This window comes from Vulpes lagopus, chromosome 8, assembly GCF_018345385.1.
Source record: "Vulpes lagopus strain Blue_001 chromosome 8, ASM1834538v1, whole genome shotgun sequence".
Lineage (NCBI taxonomy): Eukaryota > Metazoa > Chordata > Mammalia > Carnivora > Canidae > Vulpes > Vulpes lagopus.
In genome coordinates this window covers 318271-330568 of record NC_054831.1, presented here as the reverse complement: position 1 = coordinate 330568, position 12298 = coordinate 318271, and the positions used below count along the sequence as shown (strand labels likewise).

The following is a 12298-nucleotide window of genomic DNA, read 5'->3' as shown; positions in this document are numbered from 1 at the left end:
CCGTCGGCCAATCAGGAGCCCGCGGGCCGTGGCGGCCCCGCCCGGAGGTCCGCCGGCCAATCGGAGGCGCGTCCGCGGAGGCGGGGGCGGGGCCAGGCGGGGCGCACGGCGCGGGGCGGGGCCAAGCGTGGAGGCGGCCGCGGGCGGTCGGGCGCGGCGGGGAGCGGCGGAGCGGGCGGGACCCGGAGGCCGCGGCGCGACGGCGAGGGCCGGGCCGGCGGGTGAGGACGCGGGGCGCGGGGCGCGGGGCGCGGGGCGCGGGCGGGGCGGCGGGGCGGGGGCTCGGGGCGCGGTCCGCCGGCGGATTCCGGGCCCGGGCTCCTGAGGCCTTGCGGTCGGCGGGCCCCGTGCGCGGAGGGCCCGGGTGTGCGGAGCCGGCGGCCGCGTGGAGGCCCGGGGCGGGCGGGATCCTGCGCGGAGGCCTCGGAGGGTCGGCGGGGGGGGGGGGAGGAGGGAGGGGGAGGAGGGGAGGGAGGAGGGAGGAGGGGGGAGGGGAGTAGGGGAGGGGGAGGAGGGGTGAGGGGACTAGGGGAGGGGGAGTAGGGGAGGGGGAGGGGCAGGGGGAGTAGGGGGGAGGAGGAGTAGGGGAGGGTGGGGAGAGGGGAGGGGGGGAGGGGAGTAGGGGAGAGGGAGTAGGGGAGGGGCAGGGGGAGTAGGGGGAGGGGGGAGGGGGAGTAGGGGAGGGCGGGGGAGGGGGGAGTAGGGGAGGGCGGGCCCTTGAGGTGGCCAGGGAGAGTGGGGGGGGCATCCGGGGAGGGTGGGCAGGGTGCGGCGGAGGGTTGGGGGGTGTAGGGGAGAGTCGCGCCCTGAGGTGGGGGGCAGCCGGGGCAGGGGTGGTGAGGGGCCGGGGTGCAGGGGAGGGTCCCTTGGGGCGTCTGGAGTAAGGAGGGGGTAGAGGCGGGTCAGCCCTGGCAGAGTCACAGGTGGAAGCTGGGGCTGGCGGTGACCCCAGCCTCTCGCCTTCCCCACAGCGCGTCTTACAGGTGGGAGCTAGACCTTAGGTGTCCATGTTTTTAGGGCACTGAGGTCTAGGAATGTTGCTAAGGCCTGGGGGAGGCGCCCGGAGGAAAACGGGGAGCAGAGCATGGCCCAGGGAGTGCACGTCCCCAGGTGTCCCCAGGTCTCCCCAGGTCATGGTCTGGCTGGGAAAACAGACGTTTAATTATGCGTGGAAGGAAATAGCGTCAGCACCTAGGGTGGGAAGAGGATGGAAGATCTAAAACCCAGGGCTGAATCCTTAAAGGCTGCGTTTGCTTCTTCGTTTGTTTCCACGTCTCCACGGGCGCTTCTGCTGGACCACGTGGAGACGTGTGGTGACCGTCAGGGGCAGCGGGGTAAGCGCTGGTTTTGCGCAGACTGCAGCAGGGCGGACAAGACAGATTTTCTCTCTGCCAGAGAGACGGGGCAGGACGTTCGAGGTAGGCGGCGAGGACTGACCTTTACTTGTAGACCAAATGGGATTTTAATTTTCTGCATCTGCTGTTTCTTGAAATTCGTGTGAGTTCCTGGCACGAGAGAGAGAACCGTGTGCGAAGGGTTGTGAAGCGCTTCACGCCGGCCATGCCGTTGGCCCTCTCCCTGGCCTGTCGCACAGCCCCGCGCGGGAGCAGAGCAGGTGGAGACCCGTTTAGGATCGTGCCCTGGCCGTGCCCCTGCCCTACCCGCGCCTTACTGCGGATTCCCACTGTGGTTGCACTCGGCCTCCGGACTGGGTGCAGACGCGCAGGTTCCAAACTGCGCAAGTTTGCGGGCGCATGGGTGTGTGTGACCGTCCTTTCAGGGGGGGCTTCAGGGTCCTTCTGTCCTAATTTGTTTCCCAAAAAAGGTGTGTGTGATACGTCCAGTCGTCTCTGTTCCTTATCTATAAGATGGGGTCGCAGTTGAGCCGCGGCCGTGGTTGTTGCGAGGGCTCGTGCTGTGGCTGAGCTGCTCCTCCGACTCCCGCACGCAGCAGGTGCTTTCCTCCGTAGCCGCTGTGTCCGCGGGCCGAAGGATGACCGAGTGGACAGTGGGGCGGGGCGGCAGGACGCAAGAGGGCCCTGCTGCTTTGGGGAAGGATAGGACCCGACTGAAGGTGAAGACTGAGGCGGGCATCGTTCCTTCTGTCCACACGTGGTGGCCTCCGGTCACCGCTGCCCCCTCAGTAGTCAGACGGTAACGCTTCTCTTTCTGCTCCTCGCCTTTTCAGTTTGTCCCTGTCGTTCCTTTGCCTGCTTTCTTGTCAGCTGACCAGCCGCCCCTTTCACTCGGAGGCTGGTGAGCATGCGACAACCCCGCTGTGAAGGGTGTGCAGCCGAGGTCACCTGGGTTGTGCTCGGAGGCCTGTGTGTCCAGAGCATCCGCGGGTTGCAGTGGGCTCGTCCACTCCAGGTAGGCAGATGCAGAGCTCCCCGGTTGGCTTGCAGGGTGCCCTGCGGCGGGAGGAGACCGCACCCCGCGGACTGGGCACTGGGCGTCCGGTTGAGGCCCCTTGCAGAGCTGCGTGCGCGTCAGCAAGTCACTAACCTTTGTGAGCCTGAGTTCCTGGATATACGCCAGGGGGTCCTGAGGGCTAAATGAGAGGATGTGGGCGTGCGTGGCCTCCTAGCAGCGCGTCCTGACCCGTGTGACCCTGGGGCTGTTGCGGGGCGCAGCAGGACCGTCTTGAGGCCTGACCCCGGTGCCCTGCTGTGGAGGCCTTCTCCCTCTCCTGCCACCCCCCAGATTCCTGTCTGCCAGCCCCGCTGTCCTTTCAGTGGTGCCGCCGCCATTGAACACACTTCTGTCCTCTCCCACTGTGACCAGGAGGCTTCTTGCCCGTAAAGCCTCATGTTCTTACATACTTAGGCATTTTTGATACTGAGTAGCTGCTCAAGAAATGTTTGTAAATTAGTCAGATTTCATTTGGAGCAAGGGCAGGTGCCAGCTTTTATAGCGCCTGAAGCTTATGCAGCTGGGGGGAGGGAGTCTCATTAAGAAAAAGAATACGGCTTGGGGGCTTGGGCGATCTCAGGGTCAGGAGGTCGACCCCTGAGTTGGGCTCTGACTCTCCCCCTCCCCCCTGCTCCCTCACATGCTCTCTGTCTCTTAAATAAATAATTTTTTTTAAGGACTCTATTTATTCATGAGACACAGAGAGACTTAGGTATGGAGCCTGCTGTGGGACTCGATCCCAGGACCTCGGGATCATCACCTGGGCGGAAGGCAGGAGCTAAACTGCCAAGCCACCCATGGATCCTCTAGATAAATCTTTTTTTAAAAAAAAGAATAAAATGTCACAATAATTGGAAAGTATTTAGAATGAGGAAAAGTGCTACGTTTGAAAAGGCTAATAATAAAAACATCACTAAATAGCCTGTTTGTTCAGCAGCGGCTTGTGTATTTTCAGATGGCCTCTTCATGTGAGAGAGAAGGAGAGAGTTCAGTGATCCCTCTAGCATAGTTGACCAAGTATTTTTTGATAGTTAGGATGCACAGAACGTGATTCACATATACATAATGTACGTTTGCTGTTTCTAACACAGGTACAGGTTCGTGTGTCAGAGAAGCACAGGTTCTGGTAAATCCTATTGTACAATTCCATTCAAAAAAGTTAAAAACAGTACTAGCACAATAAGTTATTTTTCTGACAAGAACTGCAATTTTGGCCACTTAACAGTGTAACACATCCGACGATCATTTTCCCACAGAGGAGCCTCTGGCTCCCCACATTTCAGACCTTGTTTCTCTCCCATAGCCCCCACGCTCCCCGTGCCCGGCGCCGCTGGATCCGTAAGGTTGTCGCAGGACCCCAGGCCTGCACTGTTGTTTCGTACAGCCGTGGGCAGGCAGGGTGGGTGACACCAGTGTTCTAGAAGCCCTCCCTGCCCTGAGGTGCTGGGGATAAGTGTACAAGAAGCAATTGCAAACATAATGCATCCGACTGAACGTATCTCCAGCTCACTGTGCCCTTAGCTGCATCCCCAGAATGCCGAAGGCCCTCCTCAGCTGCCTGACCTAAAGGGAAGAACGTTGTGGAAAGAGGTGGCAGGCCTAGTCGATGGCAACTAGAGTGTGTTCCGTAAATTCTAAGGCTACAGCTCCAGGCACACTTTCTTGAGGCCTTTCCGAGGCCCATGGAAGGGCCCACTGTGCGTCAGGGGCCCCGAAGCCAAAAGCAGAACAGCTTCGGCATCATGAGGCTTCTGCAGGGGCAGTTCTGGCCGTTGCTGGATGCCAGGTAACACAGCAGAGACGGGGTGAGGCGCCCCCGGCATCTCCAGGCAGCGACGGCGAGTGTGTCTGGGAAGGAAGAAGCAACACTACGGAGTTGTACAAGTTGTCTTGTCGCTTCCATAGTTAAAGTCCCAGTAGTAGTTAATAAGGTGTGTGTTGGGGAAACAAGTCCCAATAACTTAAGATACCGATTCCAGCAGGTGCTTAAAACCGTTTTTATTTTACTGAACTGTTTTAGAAAGACAAGCCCAATCCTGGAGACCCGGGATCGAATCCCACGTCGGGCTTCCAGTGCATGGAGCCTGCTTCTCCCTCTGCCTGTGTCTCTGCCTCTCTCTCTCTCTCTCTCTCTGTGACTATCATAAATAAATAAATAAAAAATAAAAATTAAAAAAGAAAGAAAGAAAGACAAGCCCAGCTCCTAGAGGAGAGACTGTAGTCGTTGCCGCTTTCTCGTGGGTGGGGAGCAGTGATGTTCCATGGGTGACCCTGCCAGTACGGCTTCTAAAGCAGGTGGTACTCTTGCAGGAGTCTGCAGAGAAGCCATCTGACTTCAGAAGTAATACATACTCGTTACTAAAGGCAATTTGAAAAATACAGGACATTGGAAAAAGAAAGAAAAAAATCAACCCTATTCTCTCTCCCAAAAATAACCACTATAAACACGTTTTAAAATGCATGAATGTCAAGTTCTGGTTCCTGGAAGCTGGAATAAGCCCAGTCCACACTGTCTCCCCCACTGAGCACGGCTGCATGCAGCCCGGATTTGAGAACTCTGACAAGTAGTGACAGGGGCTTGGGGACAAAGGCCACTGCACCAGCGAGGAGGCTCCTGGTTTCCCTCTGGGGTTCTCTAGGCTGGTCTGAGGGCATCTGGGAGCTGGAGGGTGCAAGGTGCAAGCAGACGGTGCTGCGGAGAAGCCTCTACTCTGGGCTGTAGGAGAGACCCGGAGAAGGCCGCTCTTCTCCTCTCCCCTTCCTCTCCCTTCCTCGGGTCAGGCACCTAAAACCCAGAGCGAGTCAGGAAACCCCGTTGCTTTTTTTTTCTCGTCCTGGGCCCCGGTCCCAGGCAAGGGTGCAGGCACAGGCCGGGCAGAGCAGAGCCGGTAAAGCCCTAGCTCTCCGGCTGGAGGACTGAGAGGTGCTCCAGGCAGAGACTGGGGAGAAGAAGAGCTCAAGAGAGTGACCTCAGCACTGGGCCGTGCACGCGCGGCTCTGGCCCTGAACAGAGACTGGCCCCGGGGTGATGGCGCACAGGCAGGAGCCTCTGGGCGTGGGGCTGACGCTTGAGTGCACGGGCCCCAGGCTGCTGAAGCAGGCACAGCAGCATTCGCCATGGGATGTAAACAAGGCCCAGCGTCCCCTAACACAGCATTAAGCTGTCCCACGGAACCAGGACAGCGCCGGCTCAGAAGACAGGCTAAGCCCAAGGTGGTGCAGAGGTTGCGGCCTCTGACACACTTGGGGTAGCAGAATCTTGGCTCCCGTGACCTTCACCCCCAGGTGCTGCTTCTAGGAACGGGACGTTAGAGCAGCTGGGCCAGCAGGGACGGGGGCCTCAGTCCTACACCCAGACAGCTGAGCATCCAGCTGTCCCGTTGGGCAGGCCTCGTGAGCCCCGAGGTCGAGTGTTCTGCTGGTTTACACTGACCCGGACTTGTGCCCGTCAGACGCTGAGAGGATGCGAGGCTTTTCCTCAAGCTGCTAAGTTGTTAAAGGCTGCAATGGAAACTAAAACAACGGTCATTAAAATGTCCTGAGAAGTAAGGGTACTCTTGAAACAAATGGAAAGATAGAAAGCAAAAAAAAATATGTCAGAAGAAACCTGTGGGAATTTTAGAACTGAACTGAAAAATACAGTAACAAAGTGGAGGTGACATAGGACAGAGTGAGCTCATGCGGAGATGTGCAGTTTGTTTTAGTGTCAAACTGTTTTGTCTTTTAATCGTAAAGAATCTGCCACTGGGTGCTCGGCCTGTCTCCATGGGTTGGATCTGTGGCCTTCACGGTGGACACGCTGCTCCTCTCACCTGTCAACTGTCCCCAGGGTTTTCTGGGTCCTTACCTACTCTGAAAAGTGTTTATTTATTTCTTGCCTCACGGAGAACTCCAAACGTTCACAGAAGTTGGTATATCAAAACCAGCTCCGTTAGTCAACATATGGGCAATTGGTTTTTGGGGGGGAGGGGACCTATTATCCCCTTTAGCGATCGCCACCTCCGTGGATTATCTTAAAGTAGACCTAGGCATTATTCTACTTCATCTGTAAATACTTGAGCGAATGTCTCTAAGAGATAGAGACTTTCCCCCTTCGTCTACACACGATACCATTAAAACATAGGAAATTAGCAGTACTTGTTAAATCACCCGATGTCCAGGAAGTGCCCACATTTCCCTGATTGTCCCATGGATACTTGATTCAGGGTTCAAACAAGGTCCACAGGGTGTTGGTGGCAGACAGCATCTTTTACCAGTTTTTATCACCCCCCTTTTCTTCTCTTTTTTTTTTTTTTTGTATCGTGCCATTTATTGAAATGAGATATTTTTTCTTACAGAATATGTTATATTGTGCTATTACAGTTTTTTTAATCCTGAGGATGTATTTCACTAGTGATGGGTAGTGCGGTTCTGAGTTTGAAAGTCAGTTGAAGTAATTCCCATTGTTGCTTAGCTGTTGTCTTAATGTACAGTAGGATCATATGTTTCATTTAGTTTGAGTTTTCTAAGACACTGATGTCATGTTGCTCTCTAATCACGGAAAACACCCAAGAGGTTCCCAGGTCAACCCAAGGAAGCCCTGCACCCTGGAAGAAGGGGTCTCCGGTGCTCTGTCCCCAGCGCCTTCCCTCCAGCCACCGTCTGTAGGCTTGGTTTATCCTTCCGTTGTTGGAACATAAGCACATGCGTGTGTTTCTACTCCAGCTCTTTCATTCCCTTCACACTAAAGAAGCGTAGAGATCAGGGCACCTGGGTGGCTCAGTCCATCAAGCATCTGCCTGCAGCTCGGGTCATGAACCCAGGGCCCTGGGATAGAGCCCCCAGCTCAGTACGGAGTCTGCCTCTGCCACTCCCCTCCCCTTATGCCCTCCCCCCTCCTGCGTGCAGTCTCTCCCCCTAATAAATAAAAACATAAAATCTTAAAAAAAAAAAAAAAAGCAGCAGCTTAGAAATCTTGCTTTTTGTCTGTGAAGATTTTGGTGTTCAGTTAGGCAGCTTCATACCAAAGGAAAAAAGTGTTAAGAATCAGTCCAGATTCGTTCCAGCTCTTAAAACTTATTTTTGAAGGGCACCTGGGTGGCTCAGTTGAGCATACATACAATTCTTGACCTCAGCTCAGGTCTTGATCTCAGGACGGTGAGTTCAAGCCCCCATTTGGGCTCAACTCTGGGCATGGAGCCTATTTAAAACAAACAAAACCAAACAAAAAAAAAAAACACTTTATTTTTCGGCCAATAGATTTTTGTTTAACACCAAGTCAGGGACACCAGGGTGGCTCAGTGGTTGAATGTCTGCCTTCGGCCCAGGGCGTGACCCCAGGGTCCTGGGATCAAGTCCCAGTCGGGCTCCCTGCACGGAGCCTGCCCCTCCCTCTGCCTGTGTCTCTGCCTGTCTCTCTCTCTGTATATCTCTCATGAATAAATTTAAAAATCTTAAAAAAAAAAAAAACTAAAACCTAAAAATAGTCATAAAAAAAAAAGGGACGCCTGGGTAGCTCAGTGGTTGAGAGCCTGCCTTAGCTCAGGGTGTGATCCCTTTCCAGGGATCAAGTCCCACATCGGGCTCCCTGTGAAGAGTCTGCTTCTCTCTCTGTCTCTCATGAATAAATAAAATCTTTTTTAAAAAAAACAACAACCAAGTCAGAAGACTGATGGTCTGAATTATTGACATCTGTTTATTGTTAAGGCAATTCCTTTAAAAACTTAGGGAGTAAAAGTAAAATGGAAACGTTTGTAAATATTGGTTCTGTCCAGAGTAATCTCTAAACCAGTAATCTATGTTTATACTGCATTGAATTTGTCTGAAAATGATGTTCCTTGCATACACGTGGCGTCTATTTCATGTGGTTAGCCGGGAAAGATGGGATAACAGGATTTTAGGAGGTACTTAGCTTTGGGCCACCAGATAAAATTAACTAGTTGGAGTCAAGAGCGTATCTCGTTCCCTTCTACTTTGACCTTGAGCTGTCTTTCCCAGATTCACAGACTCCTAGAGTGAAGGGAATCTGACCGTCCTCTTCTCCTGTCATTTTGCAGAGCACACGCTGGGCCAGGAGTGGGGAAGTGAGAGCTGGAGCTAGATCCCAGCTGTGCCGCCTTCCAGCTTCTACCCCCAGGCTGCGGTCGCACACTTCCTGGTTTCCCACAGGGCCTACGGTGTATCCCAGTTTGGGGGACACTTTGCTGCCAGTGTGGGCTGCCCTTCCAACACCAGAGCTCCTCGAGGTGGCTGACCGCCCTTCCTCGGGTTTGAGGGAGGTCCTCATCGGTCCTTGGGCTTCCCACAGGTGATGCCGCATCCCAGAGCACCTGCTGCAGCAGCGAGTGCAAGTGAGCTCTACGGCACCCTCCTCCCCGGGCCTCCAGTGCCCAACGCGATTTCTGTGGTGCTCCGGCGTGTCGCCTTCCAGCAGAGCTGTGTCCTGGGGGAGGGGTGTGTTTGTGCGGCCAGCACGTGTGCGCATGGCTGTGGATGCCCTGCCTGCCCTCCGTCGGGCCCGCTCTTCCTTGTCAGCTCTGGGAGGCACTGCCTTATGGCACTAGTTCTGACGTTTTTGTCTTTAATTTCTTACGTTGATTGAATACTTCGTTGCCTGTTCCAAAAACTACCAGTCATGCTAGTTAGAGAATAAAAGGACCGTGCGGTCCTTGCCGTGAGGTGTGAAGAGGAGAGGCAGCCCAGGGCCAGGAGCCGGGTGACAACTCCATCTGACCCTCATTGCCGAAGCTGCTGTGCGTCGTAGGTACAGTAGAAAAATGCAGCGAAAATAAGCATTGTGTTCTGCTTCCTTAGTCGGTCAGTATAAACATGTTTTATATTCCTCCTGAAAGAGGCAACTGAAAGTATTTCAGGGAAGGTGGGAGTCCTCTTGCACAGCAGCATCTTTAGCCCACTCCCTTTACTGCAGACTGAGCACTGTGCTTTTGTCTGGGGAGCCAGATTTTCCGGTGGAGAGGGAGGAGGCTTCGTGGCCAAGTCCAGGCTGGACTGGAGTCCTGGCTCTGTCACTTCTGAGTTATGTGTTCCGTGGCAGACTTTATTTTTTTAGTTGCCTTTATTTTTTAGAGCAGTGTGGAGTTTACAGCAAAGTCAAGGTGCAGGTCCAGAGATGTCCAGATGCCCCTGCCCCTCTTGTATACAGTCTCTCCCACTGCCAACACCCCCCCGCCCCAGAGTAGCACCTTTGTTACAACCTACATTGACCTATCATCCCCCAAAGCCTTCACTGGCTTTTGAGCTGAATTTTTTTCCAACTTCAAGATGGAAATATGTGACCAGGTAGTCTTAAAATTTTTTTATTCAGTGAGTTTAGGAACTGAGTTTGTAGTAGGGAGCACTAAATGTCAGTAGTGCAAATTGTATCCAGCTACAGAAATATTTTTAGGAATGAAGAGTGCAGAGCAAAGCACTTCATTCACACAGAGGGAAGATGGGAAAACAAGCTGGAGTCCCCTGTAGGGCCCTGATTCTTCACGGCACTGCTCCCCCCTGGATTTCTGGAGAGGTTCTCTGGCGGCAGGAGGAGCGAGCAGGGCCTAGCATCTACACGTAGGGCTCCCAGGACCGCAGAACAGCTCCTGTGTCGAGGGCTCTTAGTGGCTTTGCCATGTTTCTAGTCTGTCTTGCATACTCTTGGACTTATAATATTTACGTGTAAGCACACGAGGCAAAACGATTTCTGTTAGGTCATAATTTACGTAAAACAGATTCATTCGGTGCATACGTTTTTCCTTTCATTTTGTCCCATGGCCAGCTCGAATAAGCAGCCAGGCTGCCGCGAATGACTGCTGAGTGAGTGGCCTCCTGTTTCTCCCGAAGAGCCCAGCTCTGCTGCTTGTTGTAAAGCACATTGGTAGACGCTGAGAGCAGGGCTAACTCTGTGGCATTGGGGTTCTGTGACAGTTTTCTATGAAGTTCCTTACTTACCTAGATTTCTTAAACTTAAAGCCAAGTACTTATTAACTGTGACGGATGCCACGTCACCATTGTGCAATAGCAAGTGGCTTTTCTTTGGAACATCAGCAGTAGGGGCCGTGGGGTCAGTTCCTCGATGAGCCTCCAGAGTCAGGGTGTCTCACAGCCCTGAGTCTCGGCTTCAGCCACCGTGAGGTCGCTGGACCTGATGACAGTCGCCAGGAGGTCCATTTGCTGCTGAGCACGCACGCCTCTCACGGACCAAGAGGTGGTTTTCATTTGTCTAGTATTTCTCTTATTCTTAGAGAAACATACGTTAGAAGTACATTGTTCTAAATATGTTTATTATCAAATAAACACAGATTTAGAAAAACTGCACAAACCATATATACAGCTTAATGGATTATAAAGTGAACACAGTCTGGTCAATTGATAAAACCACGCCAGCCACGCCAGAGGGCCCTTCCCATTACCCCATCTCAGAGACAGAACCCCTCCCTCCCAGGGGGACCACTCCCCTGAATTTTCTAGTCGGAGTCTCCTTGCGTGCTCTTAGAGCATGCACACCCACAGGTGGCCTCTGGGCACTACAGGTGAGTTTTGCCCATTTTGTTTTAGAACTGTGTGCTTAGGACTTTCTTATAATGAGTAGAAGAGAAAGAACCTGAAGAAATTTTTTCAATCCAAAATTATTAAGAAAAAATCTGAATAAGAAAATACAGTGGAGTAAATAAGAGAAGTGACTTCTTAAAAGAGGTTTTGGTTGTGTGTATATATTTTCAGAATTGTAGCTTTACTTAAAGGGGAAGGATCACTTTGGTGCCCAGGGTAAGACATCCCATAGTTGGTTCAGAAGGTCTTGCTCCTGGTGCCTCGGTCTTGGGTAAACGCTGTGAGCAGACCAAGGACTCACGCTCACCTGCACGTTGGAGACACCTTACATGTGGGTCGTCTTCACTCACATCCCCTCACTTTTGCATTAACTATTCACATTTGTGAAATGGAAATGAAAAGTCTCATACTTCTCCTTCTCAGAACCTCATATATCCCAGGTTTAATATTAGTGGCATGAATATTAGCGAACTTTTAGTGTGTTCCGTTTTGTCTTGTGTTTATGTATCCATGAGAGAGAGAGAGAGAGGCAGAGACACAGGCAGAGGGAGAGGCAGCTCCCTGTGGGGAGTCTGATGTGGGACTCGATCCCGGGACTCTAGGATCACGCCCTGAGCTGAAGGCAGGCTCTAAACCACTGAGCCACCCGGGCATCCCTAAGGAAAATGTAACAGTAAAACACAGTGTGTCAAAAAAACAAATGTCAGATTTTTATTCAAGAAAGAATGGAACAAAAACTGTTTTATCCACCTGCCTTTGGTAAACCTTCTACTAATTTGTAGTAAATTTCATAAAGAATTAATCTCACTAATTTCCAATCCAGTCCCTTGTGTGCCAGCATAACGGCTGAGTCTTCTGGCCCTTTCATTTTTTTTTTTTTTTCATGCTTATTTTGATACCAAGAAGAACCATCTCATGAACTTTGTCTCTTTTTTTTAAAGATTTTATTTATTGGGAATCCCTGGGTGGCTCAGTGGTTTAGCGCCTGCCTTTGGCCCAGGGTGTGATCCTGGAGTCCTGGGATCAAGTCCCACGTCGGGCTCCCTGCATGGAGCCTGCTTCTCCCTCTGCCTGTGTCTCTGTCTCTCTCTCTCTCTCTCTCTCTCTCTCTCTCTCTCTGTGACTCTCATGAATAAATATATGAAATCTTAAAAAAAAAATTTTATTTATTAGAGACTGAGAGAGAACTGAGGGAGCAGCAGACCCCCAGCTGAGCAGGGAGCCCGATGCAGGGCTCGATCCCAGGACCCTGAGGTCATGACCTGAGCCTAAGGCAGACGCTTGACCAACTGAGCCACCCAGGAGCCCCGAACCTTCTGTCTCTTGAATTAAGTTTAAAAGCTTCTCAGTCACCGCCACA

At 52.7% G+C, this 12298-nt stretch overlaps 1 protein-coding gene across 2 annotated transcripts in view; it reads left to right on the top strand.

Moving 5' to 3' along the window:
* Positions 1–160: 160 nt before the first annotated feature.
* Positions 161–12298, top strand: part of FARP2 (FERM, ARH/RhoGEF and pleckstrin domain protein 2) — a 94185-nt gene continuing 82047 nt past the window's right edge. For both annotated transcript variants that reach the window (XM_041768142.1, XM_041768141.1), the window contains exon 1: positions 161–221. The gene's annotated coding sequence lies outside the window, so the exon portion shown is untranslated. The remainder of the gene's footprint in view (positions 222–12298) is intronic.